The following is a 27,512-nucleotide window of genomic DNA, read 5'->3' as shown; positions in this document are numbered from 1 at the left end:
TTTCACTCCATATGAATTTTTAAAGGTTGTATTAATTCTGCAAAGAATGTCATTGGTAGTTTGAATAGCAATTAATGTATAAATTGCTTTGGGGATTATGGCCATTTTAACAATGTCATTTCTTCCTATTTGTGTCATCTATGATTTCCTTCAGTAGTGTTTTATAATTCTCCTTATAGTGATCTTTCACCTTCCTGGTTAAATGTGTTCCTGGGTGATTTATGCTTTTTGTGGCTATTGTGAATGGGTTTGCCTTCCTGATTCAATTCTGAGCTTTGATGTTGGTGCTGTATAGAAATGCTAAGTTACAGACTGACTTTTTATACTGAAACTTTGTTGAAGTTTTGTATCTAATCTAGGAGCTTTGGGGCTTTGAGGTTTTCTATGTATAAAATCATGTTGTCTGCAGAGATAGTTTTACTTCTTTTCCTATTTGGATGCCTTTTCTATTAACTGATTGCTCTAGCTAGAACTTCCAGTAGTATGTTGAATAGGTGTGGTGACACTGAGCATCCTTGACTTGCTCTGGTCATAAAAGGAATGCTTCCAACTTTTGCCAGTTGATTATGAGGTTGGCTGTGAGTTTGTAACAGATGGGTCATTATTTTGAGATATGTTTCTTCAATGCCTAATTTGTTGAGGGTTCATAACATGAAGTAATGTTAAATAAATAGTTTCTGCATCTATAGAGATGAACATGGTTTTAGCTCTGCTTATGTGATAAATCACATTTTTTTCGTAAGTTCTGTATGTTGTACCAACCTTGCATCCCACAAATATAGCCTCCTTAATCATGGGGAATTTGCTTTCTGATATGCAAGTGGATTAGGTTTGCTGGTATTTTCTTGAGAATTTTTCCTTTTAAGTTCATCAAGGATATTTGTCTCAAGTTTGTGTTGTGTCTCTGCCAAGTTTTGGTATCAGGATCATGCTGGCTTCATAAAATGATTAAGGGAGGAGTCCTTCCTCCTTGATATTTTGGAATAGCTTAACTAGGAATTTCACCAGCTCTTTCTTACATATCTGGTTGTATTCAGCCATAAATCCATCAGGTCCAGGTAGGGTTGGTAGGGTTTTTATTACTGATTCAATTTCAAAACTGGTTAGTTATTTCTTGTCTGCTGCTAGCTTTGGAATTAGTTTACTCGTTTTCTAATTCCTCTGTTTGTTATATTAGCTTGTTAAATTGAGATATTGAACTTGTCCATTTCTGCTTTAACTTCATTATTTATGCCAACATAATTAGGGATCAAGTTGCTTAATTTCCATGTAATTGTATAGTGTTGAGTAATCTTCGTGTTGATTTCTATTTTTATTGTGCTCTGGTCCAAAGATCTGTTTAGTATGATTTTGCTGTTATTTGAATTTGGTGAGGATTGTTTTATGGCCCACTGTGTAGTCAACTATAGAGTATGTGCCGTGTGCAGATGAGAAGAATGTGTACTTGGTGGTTTTGGGTGGACATTAATATGGATGTCTGATAGGTCCATTTGGTCAAGTGTCAAGTACAGGACTAAAATATCTCTTAGCTTTCAGCCTCAGTGATCTAATAGTGTCAATGGGGTAGTGAAGTTTCCCACTCTTATTGTCTGCTTATCTAAGTCTCTTCATAGGTCTGTAGGAACTTCTTTTATGAACGCGCATGATCCTGTGTTCAGTGCATATATAGTTAGCTCTTGTTGAGTTGAACTCTTCATGATTATATCTTTCTCTGTCCTTATTGACAATTGCTGTTTTAAAGTCTATTTTCTATGAAGTTAGAATAGCAATCTGTCCCTCCTCCTTTTTTCTGTTTGCTTGGTAGAATTTTCTCCATCCCTTTACCTTGAGTCAATGGGTGCCATTACTTCTGAAATGGGTTTCAGGAAGACAGCATACAGTTCGGTCTTTTTTATCCAACTTGCCTCTTTTTATCATTTATTAGGACAGTAGTCTATTTAATTTCAAACTTAACACTGATATGTTTATATTTGATTCTGTATTACTATTAGCTGGTTGCTGGTTAATTGTGCATTTGGTTTATAGTGTCAGTGGTCTGTGTACTTAAATGTGTTTTTTTGGTGGCCAATAATGGTCATTCCTTTCCATATTGAGCACTCAGTTAAGGACCTCTGATAAGGCAGGTCTGGTGGTAATGAAATGCCTTGGCACTTCCTTGCCTGTAAAGGATCTTATTTCTCCTTCACCTATAAAGCTTAATTTGGCTGAATATGAAATTACTGGTTGGAATCACTTCATATTAAAAATGCCGAATATAGGTATCCATATCTTCTGGCTTCTAGGGATTCTGCTGAAAGGTATGCCGTTAGCCTGATGGGCTTCCCTTTGTAGTTTACCCGGCCCTTCTCTATAGTTGTTTTGGACATTTTCTTTCATTTCAATCTGATAACTGTCTGGGGGACAGTATTTTGCAGTGTTCTCAGAATTTCCTGAATTTGAATTTTGGCCTCTCTAGCAAGGTTGCAGAAAAACTGATGGACAATAAACTAAAAAGTTGCTTGCTTTCTTTGCCTCTTTCAGGAATGTCAGTGACTCATAGGTTTGAATGCCATATTTCATAGAGATTTTGTTTAGTTTTTAAATTTTTTAAAATATTTGTCTGACAGCTAATTCAACTAAATAGTCTTAGAGCTGAGATTCTCCTTAGCTTCATCTATGCTGTTAATACTCCCAATTACATTATGTAATTATGTAGTGTGCTTTTCAGCTCTACCAGATTTTAAAATGGCCATTTCAGTTTTCAACATCTGTATTGTTTTATTGTGTTCCTTAAATTCCTTAGATTAGGTTTCAACTTTCTCCTGAATCTCAATGATCTTCATTCATACCCATATTCTTTACCCTGTGTCATTTAACCCATCTCAGCCTGGTTAAGAACCTCTCCCAGAAAGCTAGTGTGGCCCTTTGGAAGTTAGAAGACACTATGGCTTTTCAAACTGCCAGAGTTCTTGCAATACTTCTTTCTCATGTATGTGGACTAATATTCTTTCCATCTTTGAAGATGCTGTGCTTTGTATGACGTTTTTCTTTAATCTTCTTCAATGCCCTTGGGTTTTGATTGAGGTGTTAAGTGGGTTCAGTTGACTGGCTTCATTTCTGGAAGATTTTAGGGGGCCAAGGCTCACCTCAGGATTCCTGGGCTGCATGCTCTAACTCTGGGGAAGCAGGGTCAAGAAAGGACACTGTGTTCTCTGGTCCCTCAAGGTTAGAAACATGCCGAACTGGAGGGGCTGATGTGTTCCTGTTACGCTGCCCACAGTATTCAAATAGGGGGTGGCAGCCATACTATTTCATTGGGTTGGTGGCAGTGGGATCCAGGCTCACTTGCTCGTGCCAATAGCCTCAACAGCATGGAAGAGTGTACATGTGTCAGATGGGGAGGGACACTGGAAGAGTAGGGTTTAACATCGTCCATGCTAGAACTCATGCCACTGGCTGCAAATATGAGGCCCTAGAGGAGGCTAGTTGCTGCCACCCATGTGCACATTTGCACTTGGGGCAGAATGGTAGGTGTGGAGTTGCTGGTGCCCATTCGCACCAGTAACAACAAACAAGGGGTGAGGTTACCGTTGTTCATGCACACGATTGCACGAGTGATGGCCCAGCAGGAGCGGGATTACAAACACCTATAAATACATTTGTGCTGGCAGCACTCACTCAACCTGTGGAGCCTGGTCTGTTGGAGCTCTCTGATAGGCCAAGTTTAGTTTCAATACATGGATTTCTGGTTTGTAGATGTTACATTGGTGTATGTATATGTATGCAAGTCACATTCGGTTTTGGTTAGTGTTACGTTGTCATATAATTTTAAGTCAGGTAATGTGATGACTCCAGCTTTGTTCTTTTGGCTCAGGATTACTGTGTCTATTCTTTGTCTTGTTCCTATTTCTGTGAAAAAATAACACTGGCATTTTGAAACTATAGATTGCTATATGTAGTATGGGTTTTTAACAATATAACTTCTCCCACTAAATGAACATGCAGTATCTTTTCATTTACTAGTGTCCTCTTCAATTTCTATCAATGACTCATAGTTTTCCTTGTAGATACATTTTACTTGATTGGTTAAGTTTCTTCCTATATATTTTATTTGTATCTATTGGGATATTTATAATTCTCCCTTTCTAATATGAATGCCCTTATTTGTTTCTCTTTTATACTTGCTCTGACTAGAACTCCCAGTAACATGGTGAACTAAAGTGCTGAACATGGGCATTTTTAATGTCTTCCAAATCTAGCAGTATGCTTGTCAGTTTTCCTTGCTCACAAGGACAGTGTAAGTTCAACTGCCAGTCTGTTGAGATATCTTAACTCTATACCCAATTTTGAGATAATTTTTAATAAAATATTTACTTTATAAAATACTTTTTGGACATCCATTACAACATTATGGTTGTTGACTTTGTTATACGACATAAAACTAATTGATTTGCATAGCTTGAACAATCCATGCATTCCTAAGATTAATCCACCTTGATAAGTATGAATTATATTTTTAGTGTGTTGTTGAATACAGTTTACTAGCATTTTCTTCTGGATTGTTCCATCTGTGTAAATCAGACATATTTGCCTTCTGGGGTTTATTGTTGTTTGGGGGTTTTTAGACCTTTTCCTTTAGTTATCGGGGAAACACTGGCCTTGTAGAATGAAACTGAAAGTGTTTGCTCCTTTTCCATTCTTTCAAATTTTGCTTAGTTGGTCCTCTCTTCCATTCTTCTTTCCTCCCTGTATTCCATTAATTAATTTTTTTCTGATAGTATATTTTAATTCCTTGCTTTTATTTTCTGAGATTTTTGCATGGTTGTTGTCATGCGGCTTGCAAAAAACATCATATAACCAATAATTTTAAATTAATGACAAGGTATCTGTAGTCACAAGGAATGACAAGCAAAGAGAAAACCAAAGAACTCCACACTTAATCTCCACCCTACATGCTATGATCTTATCTTTGTTATGTTTATCTATCTCTAATATTTTTGTAGTTATAATTTTAATAGAATTACCTTTTAGTCTTCCTGCTAAAAATATGTTTATATACCACAATCACAGTATTATTCTATATTTATGTACCTCCTTTTTCTATGAGTTGTAAACATTCAGATGTTTTCTTTTTGCTCATTAATGTCCTTTCAGACTGAATTACTCTTTCTAGCATTTCATTTAAGACAAGTCTGATGTTGACAAAAATTCCTCAGCTGTTGTGTGTCTGGTAAAGTATTTATTTTTCAAGTTTGAAGAATATTTTGCTGAATTTGATATTCTGATTTGGCAGGTTATTTCCTTCAGCACTAAATATGTCATCATACTCCCTCCTAGCCTGTAAACTCTTCACTACCGGATGTATCAGAGCTCATTTATACATTATTTGCTTGTTTTCTTGCAGCTTTTAGGACCATTTAAATTTTTCTCTACCTCTGAACATTTGATTGTTACATTCCTTGGCAAAGCCTTATTTTGGTTGAATCTGCTTGTTTTTGTTTTTTACTGTCTTCTACCTGGGTAATCACATCTGGATATACACATACATAGCTCACTGCAACCTCTGCCTCCCTGGTTCAAGCAATTTTCGTGCCTCAGCCTCCCAAGTAGCTGGGACTACAGGCGTGAGCCACCACGCCCAGCTAACTTTTGTATTTTTAGTAGAGACGTGGGTTTCACCATGTTGGGCAGGCTCGTCTCGAACTCCCGACCTCAGGTGATCCACCCACCTCGGCCTCCCAAAGCGCTGGGATTACAGGCGTGAGCCACCATGCCCGGCCTACTTCTCTAAACTTTCAACTCCAAACTCTCCCTCTTTAAGAATGGTAACTCTGAGGTTTGTGCTTTCAAGATTATTTTCTTCACCTTGTAGGCATGCTTCATACTTTTTTGTTCTTTTTGCTTCTTTCTGCACTCACTGTGCATTTTCATATAGCCTGTCTTTAATAATACTGATTCTTGTTCTGCTGGATCAGTGCTGCTGTTGAGACCTTCTGGTGCATTTGTCCATTCAGTCATTATTTCTCAGTTCCAGTATTTCAGTTTGGTTATCTATTGTTTCAGTATTTGTTACATTTCTTTAATAAATTACTGAATTGCTTTCCTGCATTATCATGGTGTTTGCTATTTTCCCAAAACGTTTCTCCTGAATTCTTACCCTGACATCACACACATCACCATCTCATTAGGGTCGGTCAGTGGCTACTTGCTTTGTATATTTTATATCATAGTTCCTAGCTATTTTGAGTTTCCTGTATGAGAGGCAACATAACTACATCGCTCCAAAACTAGATCCCATAGTCCTTTTGGAGATGTCATGTCTCCTGGATGGTCTTATGCTTGTGGAAGTTCTCCAGTGTCCAGGCATTTAAGAGTTAGGTATTTATTCCAATCTTTGTAGTCTGCTACTTCGTAGCTGCCCTTCTTCACAGGGCGTCCCAAAAATTAAATGTGATTGTGTTGTTTTATCTAAGAATGTGGTCACTGCAACCATTTCATCACTAGAGGGCGCCCTAGGACCAGGAACACAGCCAGGCTTAAAGCCTGGCACATACACAGCACTGGTGGACTTGGGGAATACCAGGGTAGAACTGCCTGGGTTACTAGGCAAATTATCCCACTGTCTTCTATTTCGTTCCCCCAGTTGGAATAAGCCTCTGTGTACTCAGGTGACAAGAGTTGAGGAAGGGTTACTAAAGTCCCCTACTATTACTGTATTGCAGTTTCTCTCGCTTTAGGTCGCTTACAGTTTGCTTTATATATTTTGGTGTTCTGCTGCAGGATGCATACATATTTACGATTTTTATACCCTCTTCCTGAATTGACCCTTCATAAGTATTTACTACATAATACTTTTTTGTCTCTATTCACACCTTTTCACCTAATAAATATTAAGTGAAAATTTTGTTATCTGATACAAATACAGCTGCTATTTATTGGTTTCCATTTGAAAACTTTTTGCATCCCTTCACTTTTAGTCAATGTGTATATGTAAGTTAATTTTTTACATGCAGCATATAGTTGGGACTGACTATTGTTATTATTTTGAGACAGAATTTCGCTCGTTGCCCAGGCTGAAGTGCAATGGCGTGATCTTGGCTCACTGCAACCTCCGCCTCCCGGGTTCAAGCGGTTCTCCTGTCTCAGCCTCCCGAGTAGCTGAGATTACATGCGCATGCCACCAAGCCCGGCTAATTTTTTTGTATTATTTTTAGTAGAGACGCGGTTTCATCATATTGGTCAGGCTAGTCTCCTGACCTCAGGTGATCCGCCCGCCTAGGCCTCCCAAAGTGCTGGGATTACAGGCGTAAGCCACCGCACCCAGCCGATTTTTTAAAATATCCACTGAGCCACTCTCTGTTCTTTTTAGGGGGATCCTAGATAATACCTATCAATATTATTATTGATAGGTAAGAAATCACTATTGACATTTTGATTGGTACTTTTTTGTCGTTTTCCAAATTATTTCTTCCTTCTCCCATTGTGGTTAAGTGACTTTCTTTGGTAGTATCTCATAGATAAAAGTATTTTTAAACCGATAATAATTTTCATCATAAGGAATATAAACAGCCAATCAATTTTATGCTTTAATTCAATTCCCCCACATTTTGACTTTCTCATGTCTATTTTTATATTGGCTATATTTTATGATGCTGCTATAGTTACTTTTCATAGACTTGCATCTTACTCCTCGTATTATGGATATAAGAGGCTTACACAAAACAAGCGTATTAATTTATTCTGCATTTGCCTATGTATTTGCATTGGCCACTGAGTTTTGTAATGTCAAACTTTTTCTCTTTGGACGTTAGCATAATTTTCTTCAGGATAAAGAACTTAGCATTTCTTGAATGACGAGTCTAGTGATGAATTCTCACCATGTTTCCTTTTCTTTTTGTAAACGATGTTATCTCTCAATCTTTCAAGGAAATCTTTTGTGGGTACAGTATTGTTGGTTAACTTTTTTCCTTTAGCACTTTATGTCACTTCACTCCCTCCTGGTATGTACAATTTCTGATCAGAAGTCTGTTAACAAACAAATTGGAAGTATATAATGTTATTTGCTTTTCTCTTGCTGTTTTCAGTGTCCTTTCTCTTTGTAGTATGTTTTTGAGATGATATATATATATATATATATATATATATACACACACACACACACACACACACACACACACACCTTGGGGTATTCTTAATTAAACTGAATCTATTTGGTCTTTAACGTTGTTGTACCTGAAAAGTACTTTCCTCTACATTTGGAATGTATTGTTATTTCATTGAATAAGCTTTACTGCCCTTGCTATTCCAAAACTACCACTTGAACACCAATGATTATTTAATTTGCTGTTTGGACGTTATTCTCTATATCCTGTAGATATTCTCTAGGCCTTTTCTATTTCTTTAATCTCTACAGATTCTCCAATACCCTATCTTTAAGATCACTATTTTTTTATGCTTGATTCATTCTGCTGACATCCTCTAATAATTATTTCAGTTGAAACAATTATTTCTCATTTGCAATATTTGTTTGGTGTATTATTTCAATCTCTTCAAGTTTCTAATACATTCTTGGATTCCTTTTCTGCATTATCTTGGGTTTTGCTACATTTCCTTAAAATTGCATTTATGAATTCTTGATTCTAGAGTTCAAACATTACCATCTCATTAGGGTTGGCAACTGGCTCCATGCTTTCTCTGTTCAGGGTAGTCATGGTTATTGGCTTGCTGCTGTTTCTTGTAGACGTATGCCTACAGTTTCACATTGAACAATTATATATTTATTCCAGTCTCAGCTGTCTAGCTTCTTTTGGTCTTCCTAGAGTATATTTTCTTAGATATTTGTAGTTCCCTGTCAAGACTACTTAATCTGTGAGTGCTGCCTGTTTTAGATTTGACTCAGCTCTCACAAACATTTGGAGCATTGCCCATCCCATATAGTGGTCCCAAAGTCAATCCCCTGGCTGTGCAGGAAGGTTGGATAGGCATTTGTGCAAAGAACTATGAACTCTGCCTATGACATTATAGTGCTGCTGAACAGCCACTCTGACTTGGCATCTATGTTGTCTGACGTAAAGAAAATTTTCAGGCTGGAGTTGTGAATCTCAACTGGCCCAATTGTCTTTCACTGCCATCATGGGATTTTCTTTCTACAAGCACACACAATACTTCCCATGTTTTAAGCTATTAACAGCTTTTCAACAAGAGAAGCCAAGATGGTGAAGAAGCTGTGTGCCAAAATCTCACATTTATCCCATGTTGAACTGGTGAATGTCGATAAAATTTTCCACACATGATGGCAGGCACATAGGAGTCTCATAAATACAGAAGAAGCCTTTAATCATCTGCTCCAAGTTTTTCACTTCTCTGTAGTCTGAGGAAATGTCTCAGCCTCAGATTTCAGTTCTGGGATATAACTTGTGATAATATTCGTGCTGGATATATTACTGAGGTTCTATGGGGGTGAGTAAAACCAGAGTGTTTTTACTCTGAGATTTTGGTGACCCATTATGTTCCTGATGTCACACCTTACATATATTTATATCACATATGGCTAAACAAATTGTTGTAATTATTAATAGTTTTGTAGATGGACATCATGGCAGGTGCCCATAATACCGTCTAATCAGAAGGCTGAGGAGGGAAAATTGCTTGAGCCCAGAAGTTTCAGACCAGCCTGAGCAACATAGCAACAGCCATCTCATTAAAAAAGTTTTGTGTATTAACCTTAACAATAAAGATATACATTATTTGTACACCACCATTACAGTATACCAGTACTGTGAATTTGAGTTACTTACCTTTTACCAGTTTTATACATTCATGTTTTTGTGTTATGCATGAGCTGCTTCTTTCAATTTGAAGAATTCCCTATAACATTTCACTTGTTTTAATGAATAATGAGAGAAAAAAGGTTAAGTCTTCAATATCTGTGGATCCGTTAATATTTTCAGTTTATTTTCCAGATATATTAAAATTCTGTATAGTTCCATCCAAATATTGGAATTTAGGAATCATCCCAGATAATTTTCCCTGTCCTTTATTTCTCTGTTCCACTCTTCCTTTGGTAAGTGTTCACATTATTTATCATTTTTCTTTCTCTTGCTTATAAGCTGTTACTCTCCTGTATTAAAACCATTCTTCTAGTTGCTTTACATATTTACATATTATGTTAAAATAAAGACTCACAAAATGCTGCAAATATAGTACCGTTTACACATACCACTCAATTTTCCCCAGTGGTGATATTTTCCATTAACATTGTACAATATCACAACCAGCACATTGTCATTGGTGAAATGTGCACATTTACATGACATTTTATCACATGTATACATTTTTGTAACCACTGCATGAATCAGAATGCAGAACTCATCCATCATTAAAAACGTATCCCTTCCACTAGTCTTATAATCACATACAACCCTAACTTCTACCATCCCTAACAGATGAATACAAACAATGTTCTCTAAACTATTTAACTTCATCACATTAAGATACTAAAAATAAGCATTATGTTACAACTTGAAATGGGTTTTTCCTTCAGAATTGAGAATCATCTAAGGCTTATTTGTATAGTAGTAGTTTATTCCTTTTAATTTTTGAGTTGTATTACACAATACGGAAATAACAGACTTATTTAACTGTTTACCTGGTGAATAACATGTGAGTTGTTTCCAGGTTCTGACTATTACAAATAAAATTTCTGTGAACAGTCAAGTGCAGGTTTGGTCTACACATAAATTTTCATTTCTATGAAATAGGCCATGACAGCAATTGCTAAGCCTAACTAACTGTATGTGTGTGTTTAGCTTTAAAAGAAATTGCCAAATTATTTTCCAATGTGGTATACAGTTTTATATTCCCATCAGCAATAAAGATTCAATTTTTTCTGCATGCTTCTCAGCCTTTGGAATCATTATGTTTTAACTATTTCAGCTACTGAAATAAATCTGCTGTAGGCCGGGTGTGGTGGCTCACACCTCTTAATTCCAGCACTTTGGGAGGCTGAGGCAGGTGGGTCACCTGAGGTGAGGAGTTTGAGACCAGCTTGGCCAACATGGAGAAACCCCGTCTCTACTAAAAATCCAAAAAAAAAAAAAAAAAATTAGCTGGGCGTGGTGGCAGGGGCCTGTAATCCCAGCTACTTGGGAGGCTGAGGCAGGAGAATTGCTGGAACCCGGGAGGTGGAGGTTGCAGTGAGCTGAGATCGTGCCACTGCACTCGAGCCTCGGTGACAGAGGCAGACTCCGCCTCAAAGAAAAATAAATCTTCTGTAATATCTCATCATAGTATTAATTTCCATCATGTCCTTATTGACATTTCCCTATCCTCAGGGGAATGTTCTTTCATGACTTTTGCCCATTTTCTAATTTAAAGCTTTGGATTTTTAATACTATCTTTTGAGAATTATGTAAATATTCTAGCCATAAGTCCAATGTTGGATATGAGATTTGAAAACAAAGGGCCGGGCATGGTGGCTCACACCTATAATCCCAGTACTTTGGGAGGCAGAGGCGAGCAGATTACCTGAGGTCGGGAATTCGAGACCAGCCTGACCAACATGGAGAAACCTCATCTCTACTAGAAATAACAAAAAAATTAGGCGGGCGTAGTGGCACATGCCTGTAATCCCATCTATTTGGGAGGTTGAGGCAGGAGAATCGCTTGAACCCGGGAGGCAGAGGTTGTGGTGAGCTGAGATCGTGCCATTGCACTCCAGCCTGGGAAACAAGAGCAAAATTCTGTCTCAAAAAAAATAAAACAAACATTTTCCATGAATATAGTTTGTATTTTCATACTATTTATGGTTATTATGAAAAAGTAAAAGCATTAAACTTTGATGTCCTTCCCTTTTTCAATTTATTATTTCCATTAATGAACTATCCTTTTGATGCTTTTTTTTTTTTTTTTTTTTTGTGAGAGGGAGCCTAGCTCTGTTGCCCAGGCTGGAGTGCAGTGGCCCGATCTTGGCTCACTGCAACCTCCGCCTCCCGGGATCAAGAGATTGTCCTGCCTCAGCCTAGAGGGATTGGGATTACAGGCATGCGCACCACACCCGCCTAATTTTTTTGTATTTTTAATAGAGACGGGGTTTCACCATATTGGCCAGGCTGGTCTCGAACTCCCGACCTTGTGATCCGCCCACCTCAGCCTACCAAAGTGCTGGGATTACAGGCGTGAGCCACCGCACCTGGCGATGCTTAAATCTTCTAATCCACAAATATGAGATGTCTTTCCACATATTTAGATATTCCTCAACTCCTCTGACAAATATTTTGTGTTATTCACAGTTCATGCTGAATTTCACTTTATCCCACAGTATTTTGCCTTAATAATATTGTAAATAAAAATGTTTCGATGATGTCACTTTTGACTTCTTTAATAATATATAGATATGCAACTGATTTTTGGATTGTAATCTTAAATCACAAAAACTTGCTGAGATGATCTTGTTATTGGAATCCAAATTTATTGGATCCACTGGGGTTGTGTATGTACAAAACCATGTCATCTGCAAAAGGTTTTGCTGCTTCCTATTTAAAAAATTTTATTTCCTTCCATATGCAATGCAATTAATGTCACAGATACTTCCAGTACACTGTTGAACAGAACTGGCAAGAATGTTTTATCCTGTCCTTGCTCCTCATCTTACAGAGAAAGCATTCTTTAAATACTAAGCGTAACATTAGTTTTGAGGGTTTTGGGTTTTTTGTTTTGTTTTGTTTTGCTTTTTAGAGACAGGGTCTCACTCTGTTGTTCAGTCAGGAGTACAGTGGCATCATCATAGCTCATTGTAAACATGAACCTCAGCTTCCCAAGTAGCTAGGCGTACAGGCATGTGTCATCACATCTGGATTTTTTTTTTTTTTTTAAGATACAGAGTATCCTTATATTGCCTAGGCTGATCTCAGACTTCTGGCCTCAAGTAATCCTGCTTTGGCTTCCCCAAATGCTGGGATTACAGCCACGGCACCAGGTTCTAGTTGTGAATTCTTAAAATATGCCCTTTACTAGGTTGTGGTTTACTTCTTAGTTTACCAAATACTTTTTCCACCTTCTATTTTTTTTTTCTCTCTTTTTTTTTTTAAACATAGTCTTGCTGTGTCAGCCAGGTCCAAGTGCAGTGGCACAATCTCCGCTCACTGCAACCTCCACCTCCTGGGTTCAAGTGATTCTACTGCCTCAGACTCCAGAGTAGCTGGGATTACAGGCACCTGACACCATGCACAGGTAATTTTAGTATTTTTAGTAGAGATGGGGTTTCACCATGTTGGCCAGGCTGGTCTCGAACTCCTGACCTCAAGTGATCCGCCCACCTCAGCCTCCCCCAGTGCTAGGATTACATGCGTGAGTCACTGAGCCCAGCCCATGGCTATTACAAAGTCAAAAACAAACAAACAAACAAAAAAACAGATTCTGGTGAGGTTACAGAGAAAAAGGAATGCTTATACACTGTTGGTAGGAGTATTAGGATTACAGGCGTGAGCCTCCACTTCCAGCCGTCCACAATCTATTGAGATGACCATGTTGTTTTCTTCCTTCAGTCTGTTGCACTAATCATTTCCAGCTGATGAAATAACGTTGCATTCCAGGGATACACTGTACTAAGTACTGGTGTACATTCCTATTTATATGTTACTGTATTTGGTTTGCCAAAATTTACTAGGAAATTTCGCAGATCCACTCATAAGCGATATTATCAGAGTTTTCCCTGTGTATGATGTTTCACTTTGGTATCTAGATAACAATAGCATCATAGAACCAGTAAAAAATATTACATGCTCTTCCAAGTTTTTAAGACATTTTTATCGAATTGGTAATTTTCATGTGTTTGGTATAATATACAAAAGAATACATTTGAACTGGGGATTTACATGTGTGTCAGGGGCAGGAGTGAGAGTTTTTAAATTACCAATTTCTTGTCTTCACTTTGTTCTTGAATGAGTTGTGGTAGTCAGTGTCTTTCTAGGAATTTGTCTACTTCCACAAAGATATTTGTCAAAATATTAATCCCTTGTATGGAATAAGGTCATTAGGAACATCACGTTTTACATTTCTCATTTTAGTAAAGAAGCTTTATTTTATGAATAAGTCAACGAAGTGCTGTGTTTCTCAATTATTTTTAATTCTCTATTTCCACACTAAACTTTATATCCTTTCTGCTTTGATTTTAATTTGTTCTTTTTTTACTGTATTTTCTAAAGTTGGGAAGTTAGGTTAGTAATTTGAAGTACTTCTCATTTCATTACAATGTTCATAGCTATTAATTTCACTGTAAGCGTTGCTTTCACACATCTCACAGAATTTGATATGTTGTTTCTGTATCTTCATTCACCTCAAAGTATTTTCTGATTTCCTTATAAATTCTCCTTTGACTTGTTGGTTACGTAACTTTTTTTTTTTTTTTTTTTTTGACAGTCTTTGTCGCCCAGGCTGCAGTGCAGTGGTGTGATCTCGGCTCACTGCCACCTCTGCCTCCTAGGCTCTTGTGCCTCAGCCACCCGAGTAGCTGGGACTACAGGCGCACACCACCACATCTGGCTAATTTTCTGTATTTTTAGTAGAGACAGGGTTTCACCATGTTGGCCAGGCTGGTCTCCAACTCCTGACTTCAAGTGATCCACCCTCCCCAGCCTCCCAAAGTGCTGGGATTACAGGTGTGAGCCACCACACTCAGCATAACTTTTTAAATTTGCACAAATATGTATAGTTCCTATCTGTTATTTCTAATTTCATTAAATTTTAGTCATAGAACATATTTTGTATAATTTCAATATTTTTAACCTTCATTTGGTTTGTTTTGTATGATGTTAGTGCAGACATTCCAGTTTTTTTGTGGTTGCTACTTGGATATTTCTATTTCCATCCTATTTCTTTCAACACTTTTGTATTTTATAAACTGCCTACAACAGACACCTTATAGTTTGATTGTTTTTTAAATATCCACTTGGTCAATCAGACTGGTTTGGATTGCTTGATCCATCAGTACAGCTGGATTTAAATTTTCCATTATACATTTTAAAATTCTATGTCTATCTTCTTTTACAGAATTCCTCCTATACTACTTTTTATAAGTTAATATTTTCTAAAATAATGTATTATCTTTAATGATTTTTCCCTCTATTATATGAAAATCCTTTTTAGTGGTTGCAGTAGGGCTTTTTTTTATAATTGACAAGTAATAATTGTATATAATTCCAGGGAACTATGATGTTTTTGTATGTATACATAGTGTAATAACTAAATCAAGCACATTAACATATCCATAACTTCACCTACTTTTGTTGTGACAACTTTAATATCTACTTGTAACAATTTTAAAATATACATTCAGTGACAATGGTCACCATGCTGTGAAATATGTCTAAAACTTATTCCTCCTAACAGAAAATTGGTACTCTTTGACCAACATCTTGCCTTTGCCCATCTCTCCAACACCCACATCCTGGAAACCATAACATCCAACTTTCTACTTGTATGAGTTAGCCTTTCTTAGATTCCACATACAAATATAATGTAGTATTTGCCTCTCTGTGCCTGTCTTACAACACTTAGCATAGTATACTACAGATTCATCCATGTTGTCACAAATGACAATTTTCCTTCTTTTCCAAGGATAAAAAATATTTCAATATGTATATACAACACATCTTCTATGTCCATTCATCTGTTATGAAAACTTAAGTCTTTTCCATTTATTAGCTTTGTAAATAATTTCAAAATAAGGGAGTGCAAGATCTCTTCAACATACTGCTTCAATTCCTTTGGATATATACCTAAGTAGAGATTGCTAGATCATATAGTAATTGTACTTTTAGTTTCTTAAGGAACCACCATATAGTTTCCTAAATTGGCTATACTAATTTATATTCCCACTAACAGAATGTTGGGGCTTCCTTTTATCCACATCCTTGCCAGCACCTGTCTTTCATCCTTTTAATAATAGCCATTCTAAAAGGTGTAAGGTAATATCTTGCAGTTTTGATTTGCAACTCACTAATGATTAGAGATGTTGAGCATTTTTTTCATGTATCAATCAATTGGCCACTCATGTCTTCCTCTGAAAAATTTAAGTTGAGGTCCTTTTCCCCCTTTTAAAGACAGTTGTTTTCTTGCTATTGGGCTTGGGTTTCTTAATACATTTTGGATATTAGCCCCTTATCAGATATATGATTTGAAAATGGTTTCTCAAAACCCGTGTCTTCACTCTGTTAACCGTACCCTTTGCAGTGCAGATGCTTTTTAGTTTGATGCAACTCAAGTTGTCTGTTGCGGGAAGTCAGGGACCCCAAACGGAGGGACTGGCTGAAGCCATGGCGGAAGAACGTGGATCGTGAAGATTTCATGGACATTTATTAGTTCCCCAAATTAATACTTTTATAATTTCTTATGCCTGTCTTTACTGCAATCTCTAAACATAAATTGTGACGATTTCATGGACACTTATCACTTCCCCAATCAATACCCTTGTGATTTCCTATGCCTGTCTTTAATCTCTTAATCCTGTCATCTCATAAGCCGAGGAGGACGTATGTCGCCTCAGGACCCTGTGATAATTGTGTTAAGTGCACAAATTGTAGAGCATGTGTGTTTAAACAATATGAAATCTGGGCACCTTGAAAAAAGAACAGGATAACAGCAATGTTCAGGGAATAAGAGAGATAACCTTAAACTCTGACCGCCAGTGAGCCAGGCGGAACAGAGCCATATTTCTCTTCTTTCAAAAGCAAATGGGAGAAATATCGCTGAATTCTTTTTCTCAGCAAGGAACATCCCTGAGAAAGAGAATGTGCCCCTGAGGGTGGGCCTCTAAAATGGCCCCCTTGGGTGTAGCTGTCTTCTATGGTCGAGACTGTAGGGATGAAATAAGCCCCAGTCTCCCATAGCGCTCCCAGGCTTATTAGGATGAGGAAATTCCCGCCTAATAAATTTTGGTCAGGTTGCTCTCAAACCCTGTCTCCTGATAAGATGTTATCAATGACGATGGTGCCCAAAACTTCATTAGCAATTTTAATTTCAACCCAGTCCTGTGGTCCTGTGATCTCGCCCTGCCTCCATTTGCCTTGTGATATTCTATTACCTTGTGAAGCACGTGATCTCTGTGACCCACATCCTATTCGTATACTCCCTCCCCTTTGAAAATCCCTAATAAAAACTTACTGGTTTTACGGCTCAGGGGGCATCACAGAACCTACCGACATGTGATGTCTCCCCAGGACGCCCAGCTTTAAAATTTCTCTCTTTTGTACTCTGTCCCTTTATTTCTCAACCCGGCCAATGCTTAGGGAAAATAGAAAAGAACCTATGTGACTATCAGGGCAGGTTCCCTGATCGTTGTCTGGCTGTTTTTGCTGCCCATGCTTTTAAGGATGTATCCAAGAAATCACTGCCCAGAACAACATCATAGAGCTTTTCCCCTATATTTTCTACTAGTAGTTTTACAGTTTCAAAGGCAACATTTCAGGCTTTAATCCATTTTGAGTTGATTTTTCTATATGCTATGAGAAAATGGTTCAATTTCACATATAGATATACAGATATCTCAAAACAATTTATTTATTTATCCTCTCCCCATTCTGTGTGCCACTTTTGTCAAAAATCAATTGGATGGAAATGTATGAGTTATGTCTGGGCTTTCCTGTTCCACTGGTCAGTGAATCTGCTTTTATGCTGGTACCACAGTTTTTTGATAATGGATTACAAAATCAGGTAGAGTGATGCCTCCAGCTGTGTCCTTGTTGCTCAAGATTACTTTATTTAATGTCTTTTGTAGTTCCATACAAGTTTTAGAATTTTTTTTGTATTTCTGTAAAAAAAATAAAAATAAAAAGGACATTGAAATATTGATTACACAGAATCTGTATGTTTCTTTTGGCAGTATAAAAATTATAACAATATAAATTTCCCAATCCATGTACAAAGAAAAATTTCTATTTTTGTAATCTTCAATTTGTTTCATCAATGTTTTCACTATACAGATCTTTAACCTACTTGGTTAAATTCATTCATAAGTTTGTTTACTTAGTAAATAGTGTAAATGTGATTAGTTTCCTGATTACTTTTTTGGATAGATTGTTGTTTGTTAGTGTATAGAAATGCTACAGACTTAATTGTCAATTTTGTACGTAGCACTTTATGGAATTCATTTTATTAGTTCTATAGTTTTTTTTTTTTTTAATGGAGTCTTTAAGGTTTTCTAGCTATAAGATAAGATAATCAGGAGAGACAAGTTTTTTCTTCTTTTCCTACTTAGATGTCTTTTATTTCTCTTGCCTAAATGCTCTTGCTATGACTTCCAGTACAACACTGAACAGAAGGAAAAAAAATGGCATCCATGTCTTGTTCCTGATCTTAGAGAAAAAGCCTTCAACTCTTCGGTGTTAAGATTTCAGCTCTGGGCCGGTCATATAGGGCCTTTAATGTGTTGAGACATCTTCCTTTTATACCTAACTTGTTCAGGTTTTTATCATGCAAAGATGTTAAGTATTGGGCCGGGGACTGTGGCTCATGCCTGTAATCCCAGCACTTTGGGAGGTCGAGGAGGGTGGATCACCTGAGGTTAGGGGTTCAAGACCAACCTAGCCAACATGGTGAAACCCTGTCTCAACTAAAAATACAAAAGTTAGCTAGGCATGGTGGCAGGTGCCTGTAATCCCAGCTGCTCGGGAGGCTGAGGCAGGAGAACCTGGGAGGCAGAGGTTGCAGTGAGCCAAGATAGTGCCACCGCACTCCAACCTGGGTGACAGAGCACTCCAACTCTGTCTCCAAAAAAAAAAAAAAAAAAAAGGTTGTTAAATATTGTCAATTCTTTTTCTGGAAGTATTGAGACATGTAGTTTTTGATGTTCACTTTAATGTGATCTATCAAATTTATTGATTTATGTATGTTTAACCATCCTTAAATGCAAAAGGTTATCTCCCCATGTGATCATGGGAAAATGATCTTTTAAATTTGTTGTTGAATTCAGTTTGCTGGTATTTTGTTGGGGGTTTCTGCATCTATGTTCATCAGGGATATTGGCCTGTAATTTTGTATTCTTTTAGTGTCTTCATCTGACTTTGCTATCAGGTTAACGTTGGCCTCATAAAGTGTGATTGGAACTTATTCCCTCCTCTTCAACTTTTATAAAGAGTATGAAAAGGATTGATATTAGCTTTTCTTTAACTCTTTTCCCATTTAGGAAAAAAAAAGGGCAGCTCGCTGCCAGGACTTAAATATTTTACATAAACATGCGCTTTGAGGCTGACGCAAATCTGACTGATTTTCAATGTGAAAATAAAATACAAAAACTGTTCTTGGAGTTATTTCTAAACAGAACATCACAATCATCGGAATTGTCTATTTCTGAAGAAAATCAATGCATCTTTGGACAATAACTGTTCAAGAATATTAACATCATACACAGGAATACTATGTTTTCTAGAATTTGACATTTTCAGTGATTGAGAGTTACTATACTTTGTAAATGGAAATACCACTACTAAAGACAGAATGCTATAAATAGAAAAATGTGTTTTGCTTCCAAAGTCAATATACTAGAGCAATACGAAAATAATGAAAGCAAGATATTTTGTAGCAAAGTTATCTCAGGGTAAATGCTACAGCCACAAGGGCCACCAGCGAGTTTGGGGCAAACAGGAAAAGGGTTAAACATCTGGTAGAATTCAGAAGGGAATCTGTAAGTTCCTGGTTTTATGAGAAACTTTTAATTATTGATTCAGCCTTCTTACTCACTATTGGACTGTCTTTTTACTTATTTTATTGTTCATTGCTTAATTTTTTTAGTTTATCAAAATATCCCCTCAGTTTTGTTGGTATTTTCTATTATTTTTCTAGTCTCATTTATACTATAATCTTTGTTACGTTCTTCTTTTAGTTCTCTTAGGTATACCATTAAATTGTTTGAGCTATTTCTTCTTTGTACTTCTAGACATTTATTGCTAAAATTTCCCTCTAGGAATTGCTTTTCTTGCATATTATAAGTTTTGGTATTTTGTGTTTCCATTTTTGTTTTTCTGAAAATAACTTTTAATTTCTTCCTTGAACCACTGATTGATATATTATTTAATTTCCATGTGCTTGTGAATATTCTAAAATTCTTCCTATAACTGATTTCTAGTTTCATACCATTATGGTCAGAAAAGATATTCAATATTACTTCAATCTTTTAAAATTTCTTAAGACTTCTTTTGTGACCTAACATATGACTCTGGAGAATATTCTGTGTGCACTTTTGAAAAACGTGTATTCCACTGGTGTTGAACAGAAGACTGCATCAATGTCTTTTAGGTCCATATGGGCAACTTTGGTTTTCAATTGTGGTTTAAGTCTGATGTCTCATTGATGTTCTGTCTGAATGATCTCACCATTGCTTAAAGAGGTGTGCTGAAGTCCCCTCAATTATTGTATTACATTTTATATTTTCCTTCAAAGCTTTTAATATTGGCTTTATATATTTAGGTGCTGTAATGTTGAGTGCATATACATTTATGACTTTTATACCCCATGGATGAACAGACCACTTTATCATTATATAATGACCCTGTCTCTGCTTAAAAATTTTTACTTTAATTCTATTTCATCTGATGTAAATATTAAAAGATCTGCCTCTGCTCTCTGTTAGTTTCCATTTACATGGCATATCTGTCCATCCTTTCACTTTCAATTTATATGTATCCTTAAAAATGAACTGTCTTGTAGGCAACATATAGATGAGACTTTTCAAAATCCATTCATCCACTTTATGTACTTTGATTAGAGAATTTAATCTATTTACATTCAAAGCACTTATTGACAGGTAAAGAATTTCTGCTGTCATTTTGCAATTTGTTTTCTGGTTGATTACAAATTCTTTGCTTTTCTCTTCCTTTCTTGCTTTTTTTTATGTGATTCAATGTTTTCCTTTTTATATTTTGCATATCTTTCTTTTTATATTTTGCATATCTACTAAGGGTTTTTTGCAAACGTTGTGGTTACCATGAACCTTACACAGTCTCTTACACTTATGAGACTATTTTAAATTAATACAACTAAAATTAGATCAATTACTCAAATGCTATGCTTTTACTTTCAACCCCACATTGTGTTCCTGATGACACAATTTATATCATTTTATAATTTGTATAATTTAAATTATTGTTGCTACAAGTTGTTTTGTCTTAACTTTTATGATAAATACATAATTTGTTTTCACACCACCGTTACAGTATTAGCATATTCTCAGTTTGACTGTGTACTTTTTCTGTTTTGAGATGGAGTCTTGCTCTGTCACCCAGGCTGGAGTGCAGTGGTGCCATCTCGGCTCAGTGCAACCTCCACCTCCCAGGTTCAAGCGATTCTCCTGCCTCAGCCTCCAGAGTAGCTGGCATTACAGGCACATACCACCACGCCTGGCTAATTTTTGTATTTTTAGTAAAGACGATGTTGTGCCATGTTGGCCAGGCTGGTCTCGAACTCCTGACCTCAGGTGATGTGCCTGCCTCGGCCTCCCAAACTGCTAGGATTACAGGGGTGAGCCACCGCACCCAGCCAACTATGTACTTACTTTTATCAGCGAGTTTTATACTCACGTTTTCATGTTTCTAATTAGCACTCTTTTACTACAGCTTGAAGGACTCCCTTTAGCAATTCTTCCCGTGCAGGTCTAGTGGTGGTAAACTCCCACATCTTTTGTTTGAGAACTTTATATTTCTCCTTAATTTTTGAAACACAGGATAGTTGGAGATAGTATTCCTGGATGGCAGTGTTTTCCTTTCAGCTTTTTGTATATATCACGACTGCCTTCTGGCGTGAAAGTTTTCTGGTGAAGTCTGCTGACAGTCTTCCGTGGATCATTTTGTATGTAAGAAGAGACTATTCCCTTGCTGCTCTGAAGATTGTCTTTTACCTTTATTTAATTACAATATGGTTTGGTGTGAGTCTCCTTGGATTCATCATACCTGATGTTCGAGATTCTTAGATCTAAATTTCTATTTCCTTGCCAGAATTATGAGGTTTTCTGACATTATTTCTTCAAATATGTTTTCTGTCCTTTTCCCTCTATCTTCTCCATCTGGTAATGTATAAATTATTCCCCTTTGAGGATGTCTCAAAAGTCTCTTAAACTATCTTCAATCTTTTTTTTCTCCTCACATTACATGATTTCCAATGGCCTATCTACAAGTTTGATAGTCCTTTCTTCTGCTTCATCGATTCTTCTGTTGGACACATTAAATTTTTGAGTCCAGTTATTGTGTTCAACTTTATACTTTTTGTTATCTTTTATTTCTTTATGAAAATTCTCAGTTTGTTCATGCATTGCTCCCATGACCTCAGTGAGACTCTTTATGGTTGCTCTTTTTAATTTCCTGTCAGGTTAATCACATATCTTCATTTCATTAGGGTTGGTTTCTGAAGACTTATCTTCTTTTATTTAGAGTGTTTCTGTGTTTCATTTTTCTTGACTCAATGTGTTGATTTCTGTGAATTAGATAAGATAACCTCCTCTACCAGTCTTGTTAAACTGGCCTTCGGTAGGAGATGTTTCTCTCCAAATAACCCAGTGAAAGATCTAGATGCCTCTTTGTTCTTCTATAACCCACTTTTACTGGCCTCCAGAGGTGAGGATGAACTAAGTCATAATTTTGCCTTGAGACAGGTACTGGTCCCTCATAATGCAGCTGGAAGGGTTAGTGTTATATGTGTGTTCCAGTTCCTTCTTTCCTTTGAAGAAACTGAGAGACAAAGTTTACATCATACTGATTTTGCACCACACCAAGTAGAGAATTTGTGGTAGATGCCTGTAATCTCTTTGAGACTACTCAATCTGAAACTGAGGAGATAACTTCTGAATGTTTCCAAGTTTGAAAATCACCTATTCTTGCTGGACGTGGTGGCTCATGCCTGTAATCCCAGCACTTTGGGAGGCTGAGGCGGGCAGATCACCTGAGGTCAGGAGTTCGAGACCAGCCTGACCAACATGGAGAAACCCCATCTCTAGTGAAAATACAAAATTAGACGGGCGTGGTGGTGCATGCTTGTAATCTCAGGTATTCAGGAGGCTGAGGCAGGAGAATCACTTGAACACAGGAGGTGAAGGTTGCAGAGAGCCGAGATTGCGCCACTGCACTCCAGCCTGGGCAACAGTAGTGAAACTCCATCAAAAAAAGAAAAGAAAAGAAAAGAAAAGAAAAAAAGAAAAGAAAAAAGAAAAGAAAAGCGGGGGAGGGGAGGGGAGAGGAGAGGAGAGAAAACTACCTATTCTCAGTGGTACAGGAGACTCAGGAATGAAGAGCTCTTTCAACTCCAGAGCTGGGTGATACAGGAGCCAGTACCTTGAATGAGGGATGTAAAATATGGGGCAGTCAGTATGTGTACAAATTACTCCCAGGGAAAGTCTGCAGAAACGAATTCATCACCAGAGCAGGCCAAGTAGGAAAGCATGGGAAGTACCCAATCTCACAATAAAGCACAGTGAAGTCACACAACCTCCTGCCAGTAAGGATTTGGAAGCCTGGACTTATTGCTGGAGCAATCTGAAGAAGAAATTGCAAAGAACATTCATCTCCCTTTAAGGCTTCCTGAAGTCTCACAAACTCACTTCACACAGAATCTCCAGGCCAATATGTTGTTGGAACAAGACTGGTACATAGGAAGGCAGGTGAAGTACAGTTCCTCGCATATAGCATAAGAGAGGTCTGTCTCCCAGTCTCCTTCCAGGGAGAGATTACAAGGTTATACATATCTGGAGAAAGCTGGGAAAAGGCATGGTGGGTTTTGACCCTTCCATTTTTGCTCACTGAGGCCTCAAATCTCTTTCAAGGGAAACTATAGACCTGGATTAATCACTAGAGCAATCCAGGGAAGATGTAGGGAGTGCCATCCCTCCCATTAACACTTGAGGAGGTTTATGCTTCATTTGCTACACGGGCTCCTAGGTGCAGGCATGATAGAAGACACAAACACAAGAAGCTGCTAGAAATGTGCAGCCAAACTGTTTCCAGTGAGAAGCTAGAGGGTATACTGATCCCAGGAGATACAGCTGTTGGAAGTGCTCCTGCAGTTCAACCCCCCACCCATTCTACTGTTCTTCAAGGAAATACTCTAGTGCCAAGTCCTTGTGCTCCTCATATAATGGGATTTAAGGGCCAAGCCTTCTGGTAGAGAATGTAAGAACTGGGACACTATATGTGTGCTATCAACCCGTCACCCCTCAGGAAGAGGGTGGGAGTTAAGGATTCTTTCCAAATTATACCAGCCTGTGCTCAAGGTGAGGTTTAACCATCAGTATACCTCAGTTTATCCTTCCCATTTTGTTGTAGATATTTTCTCAGTCATCCAGTGTGTGAGCATCCTTCAACTACATTTTGGCTTTCTCTTGGATTGAATTGATCCACATGCATGTACTTACTTGGTGTATCCATGAAAGGAGGGACAAAACAGGTACCTCCAATTCTTTTTTTTTTTAAATTATACTTTAAGTTCTAGGATACATGTGCACAATGTGCAGGTTTGTTACATATGTATACATGTGCCATGTTGGTGTGCTGCACCCACTAACTCGTCATTTACATTAGGTATACCTCTTAATGCTATCCCTCGCCTAGCCCCCCACCCCACGACAGACCCGTGTGTGATGTTCCCCACCCTGTGTCCAAGTGTCCTCATTGTTCAATTCCCACCTATGAGTGAGAACATGCGGTGTTTGATTTTTTTGTCCTTGCAATAGTTTGCTGAGAATGATGGTTTCCGGCTTCATCCATGTCCCTACAAAGGACATGAACTCACCCTTTTTTATGGTCGCATAGTATTCCATGGTGTATATGAGGCAGCTCCAATTCTGTCACTGACATCTCTCTAGGACTTTTCTTACACATCCTAAAGGACTCGACTTCATATTTACACTAACATGAGTATAATATAGAAATATTACCTCTATATGGGCTGGGCGCAGTGGCTCACGCCTGTAATCCCAGCACTTTGGGAGGCCAAGGCAGGTGGATTGCTTGAGGTCAGAAGTTCGAGATCAGCCTGGCCAAAAGGTGAAACCCCATTTCTACTAAAAATACAAAAATTAGCTGGGCCTGGTGGTGCGTGCCTGTAATTTCAGCTACTCAGGAGGCTGAGACAGGAGAATCGCTTGAACCCAGGAGGTGGAGATTGCAGTGAGCTGAGATCACACCACTGCACCCCAGCCTGGGCAACAGAGCAAGACTCCCTCTCAAAAAAAAAAAAAAAAAAAAGAAAGGAAAAATCATTATACCTCTATATATATCTATAACTTCTCCTCCCTTTTCAGCCATTATTATAATACAATAAAATCCTCAAAATTATATAGTTATATAATTTTATATAATCAGGTCAGAGAAGAATGGTAAGAAAATTTTTTTTTAGCATTTTATTATCCTTCTTATTATTTCTGGTTCTTTTATATTACCCCTGTGGATCTGAGTTACCATCAAGAATTATTTCCTGGCCAGGTGTGGTGGCTCACGCCTGTAATCCCAGCACTTTGGGAGGCCCAGGCAGGCAGATCACCTGAGGTTGGGAGTTTGAGACCAGCCTGACCAACATGGAGAAAACCTGTCTCTACTAAAAATACAAAAAATTAGCCGGGTGTGGTGGCTCATGCCTGTAATCCCAGCTACTTGGGTGGCTGAGGCAGGAGAATCGCTTGAACCTGAGAGGTGGAGGTTGCGGTGAGCCGAGATTGTGCCATTGCACTCCAGCCTGGGCAATAAGAGCGAAACTCTGTCTCCAAAAAAAAAAGATTCATTTCCTTATTACAACAGTTTTGTTCTCAACCACATACTTTGTGATATTATTAAATAGATCTCATTTCTATATGTTGTAAGCTCACAAATACAAATATGGAAATACTGCACACAATACACATATATGAATATTTATAAGTATACAGTGTATAGGCATATATGCCAGCTAATACATAAAAAATATGCATTTATACTAGCCTCTATAATTATTACATAATTATGACTGGTACTCTGATTTTTCATAGGAATTTCAATTACAGTTTGGGGTCAGTATTCTTCATTCTCAAAAACTAGCTTTTCTTACAAGGTGGGTCTGCTAAGAACACATTCCCAGTTTTTGTTTATCTAGCAATGTCTTTACTTTGATTTAAGAATGTCAGTCGTGCTTCAGGTAAAATTTTGAATTTACTTCTTCTACACTATTAATATGTCATACACCTCCACTGTGGCCTTAATTATTACTGTATTATTAGAGTTTCCTTGTATATCAGCCATTATTCTCTTCATGCTTTCAAGATGTTTTTTTACTTTCATAATTTTACTTTGATGTGTCTAAGGGGGAATATATTTGCAATTATTATACTTCAAATTCTTTACACTTCTTGGATTTTTTTTTCATAATATAGAAAATTTTCAGGTATTATTTCTTTAAATATTTTTTCTCTCAGCTTGTTGTCCTTATGTTCTGGCACTACCACTGCACATATGTTGGTATTCTCAATGGCTTCTGGCATTTCTCTGAAACTGCATTTTACTTACTTCTTTATTCTGTATTTTTTAAACTGGGTGATTTCTATCATCTATCTTCAAATTCAATGATTGTTTATTCTACCAGTTAAATTCTAGTATTAAACCTCTCTAATGAATTGTAATTTTTGTTATTATACTTTACAACTCCAGATTTCCATATGGTTATTTTCTATAATTCTTACCTATTTATTTATATTCTCTAGTTGCAAAATTATTGTAATTATATCATTGCCTCCTGAGGTATGGTGTCCTCTAGTTCTTTTAAGATATTTATAATGGCCAATTTGAAATATTTGTCTGCTTAGTAACACATCTTAGGCCTTCAAAGTTGAGATGTTTTGCCAGTCTTCTTCCCCATAAGGTCACGTTTTCTTACTTCTCTTTATCTCTCAATTATTTTTGTTGTTGAAAATTAAACATTGTCAGTAATATATGGTAGCAATACTGGCTACCATCACTCCAGGACAAGGTGTTACTATTTACTGTCTTATTTTTACTAATTGGCTGTAATATTTTAGTGAAGTCTATTTCTCCTACAAGACCAGTCTGACCAACATGGAGAAACCCTGTCTCTACTAAAAATACAAAATTAGCCAGGCGTGGTAGCGCATACCTATAATCCCAGCTACTCAGGAGGCTGAGGCAGGAGAATCACTTGAACTGGGGAGGCAGAGGTTGCAGTGAGCCAAGGTCATGCCATTGCATTCCAGCCTGGGCAACAAGAGCGAACTCCATCTCAAAAAAAAAAGGGTAGGAATATGAGTCCCTCATGGTACTAAACAAATAAGGGAGAAGGGAGGTCTTGTGCTTACAGTATTTTGCTAAGGCCTGACTAGTAAATCTAGCAGGGGTACTAGAGTTGCAAAGTAACCAAGGTAAAGAATGAGCAAGGAAAAGGGTAATCAATGAATGCCAAATCCACGGGGAATATATCTTAAAATGTCTCACTACCTTATCATGAAACCATTCTGTATCTAGACTGTAACAGTGTGAATAGTCTGGTTGGGATAGTGTACTACAGTTTTACAAGGC

The 27,512-nt window shown here is 37.4% G+C and overlaps 1 long non-coding RNA gene across 1 annotated transcript; it reads right to left on the bottom strand.

The window, feature by feature from the left end:
- Nucleotides 1-17,511: 17,511 nt before the first annotated feature.
- On the bottom strand, nt 17,512-27,092 carry LOC103787079 (uncharacterized). The gene is made up of 2 exons (XR_008622764.2): nt 21,549-27,092; nt 17,512-17,785 (listed from the first exon to the last, which is right to left on the bottom strand). It is a non-coding gene; the product is annotated as an uncharacterized LOC103787079 (long non-coding RNA).
- Nucleotides 27,093-27,512: the final 420 nt, after the last annotated feature.

This window comes from Pan paniscus, chromosome X (genome assembly GCF_029289425.2).
Source record: "Pan paniscus chromosome X, NHGRI_mPanPan1-v2.0_pri, whole genome shotgun sequence".
NCBI classification, from domain to species: Eukaryota; Metazoa; Chordata; class Mammalia; order Primates; family Hominidae; genus Pan; species Pan paniscus.
The sequence above is the reverse complement of the archived record's forward strand: the minus strand, read 5'-3'. Positions and strand labels throughout refer to the sequence as shown.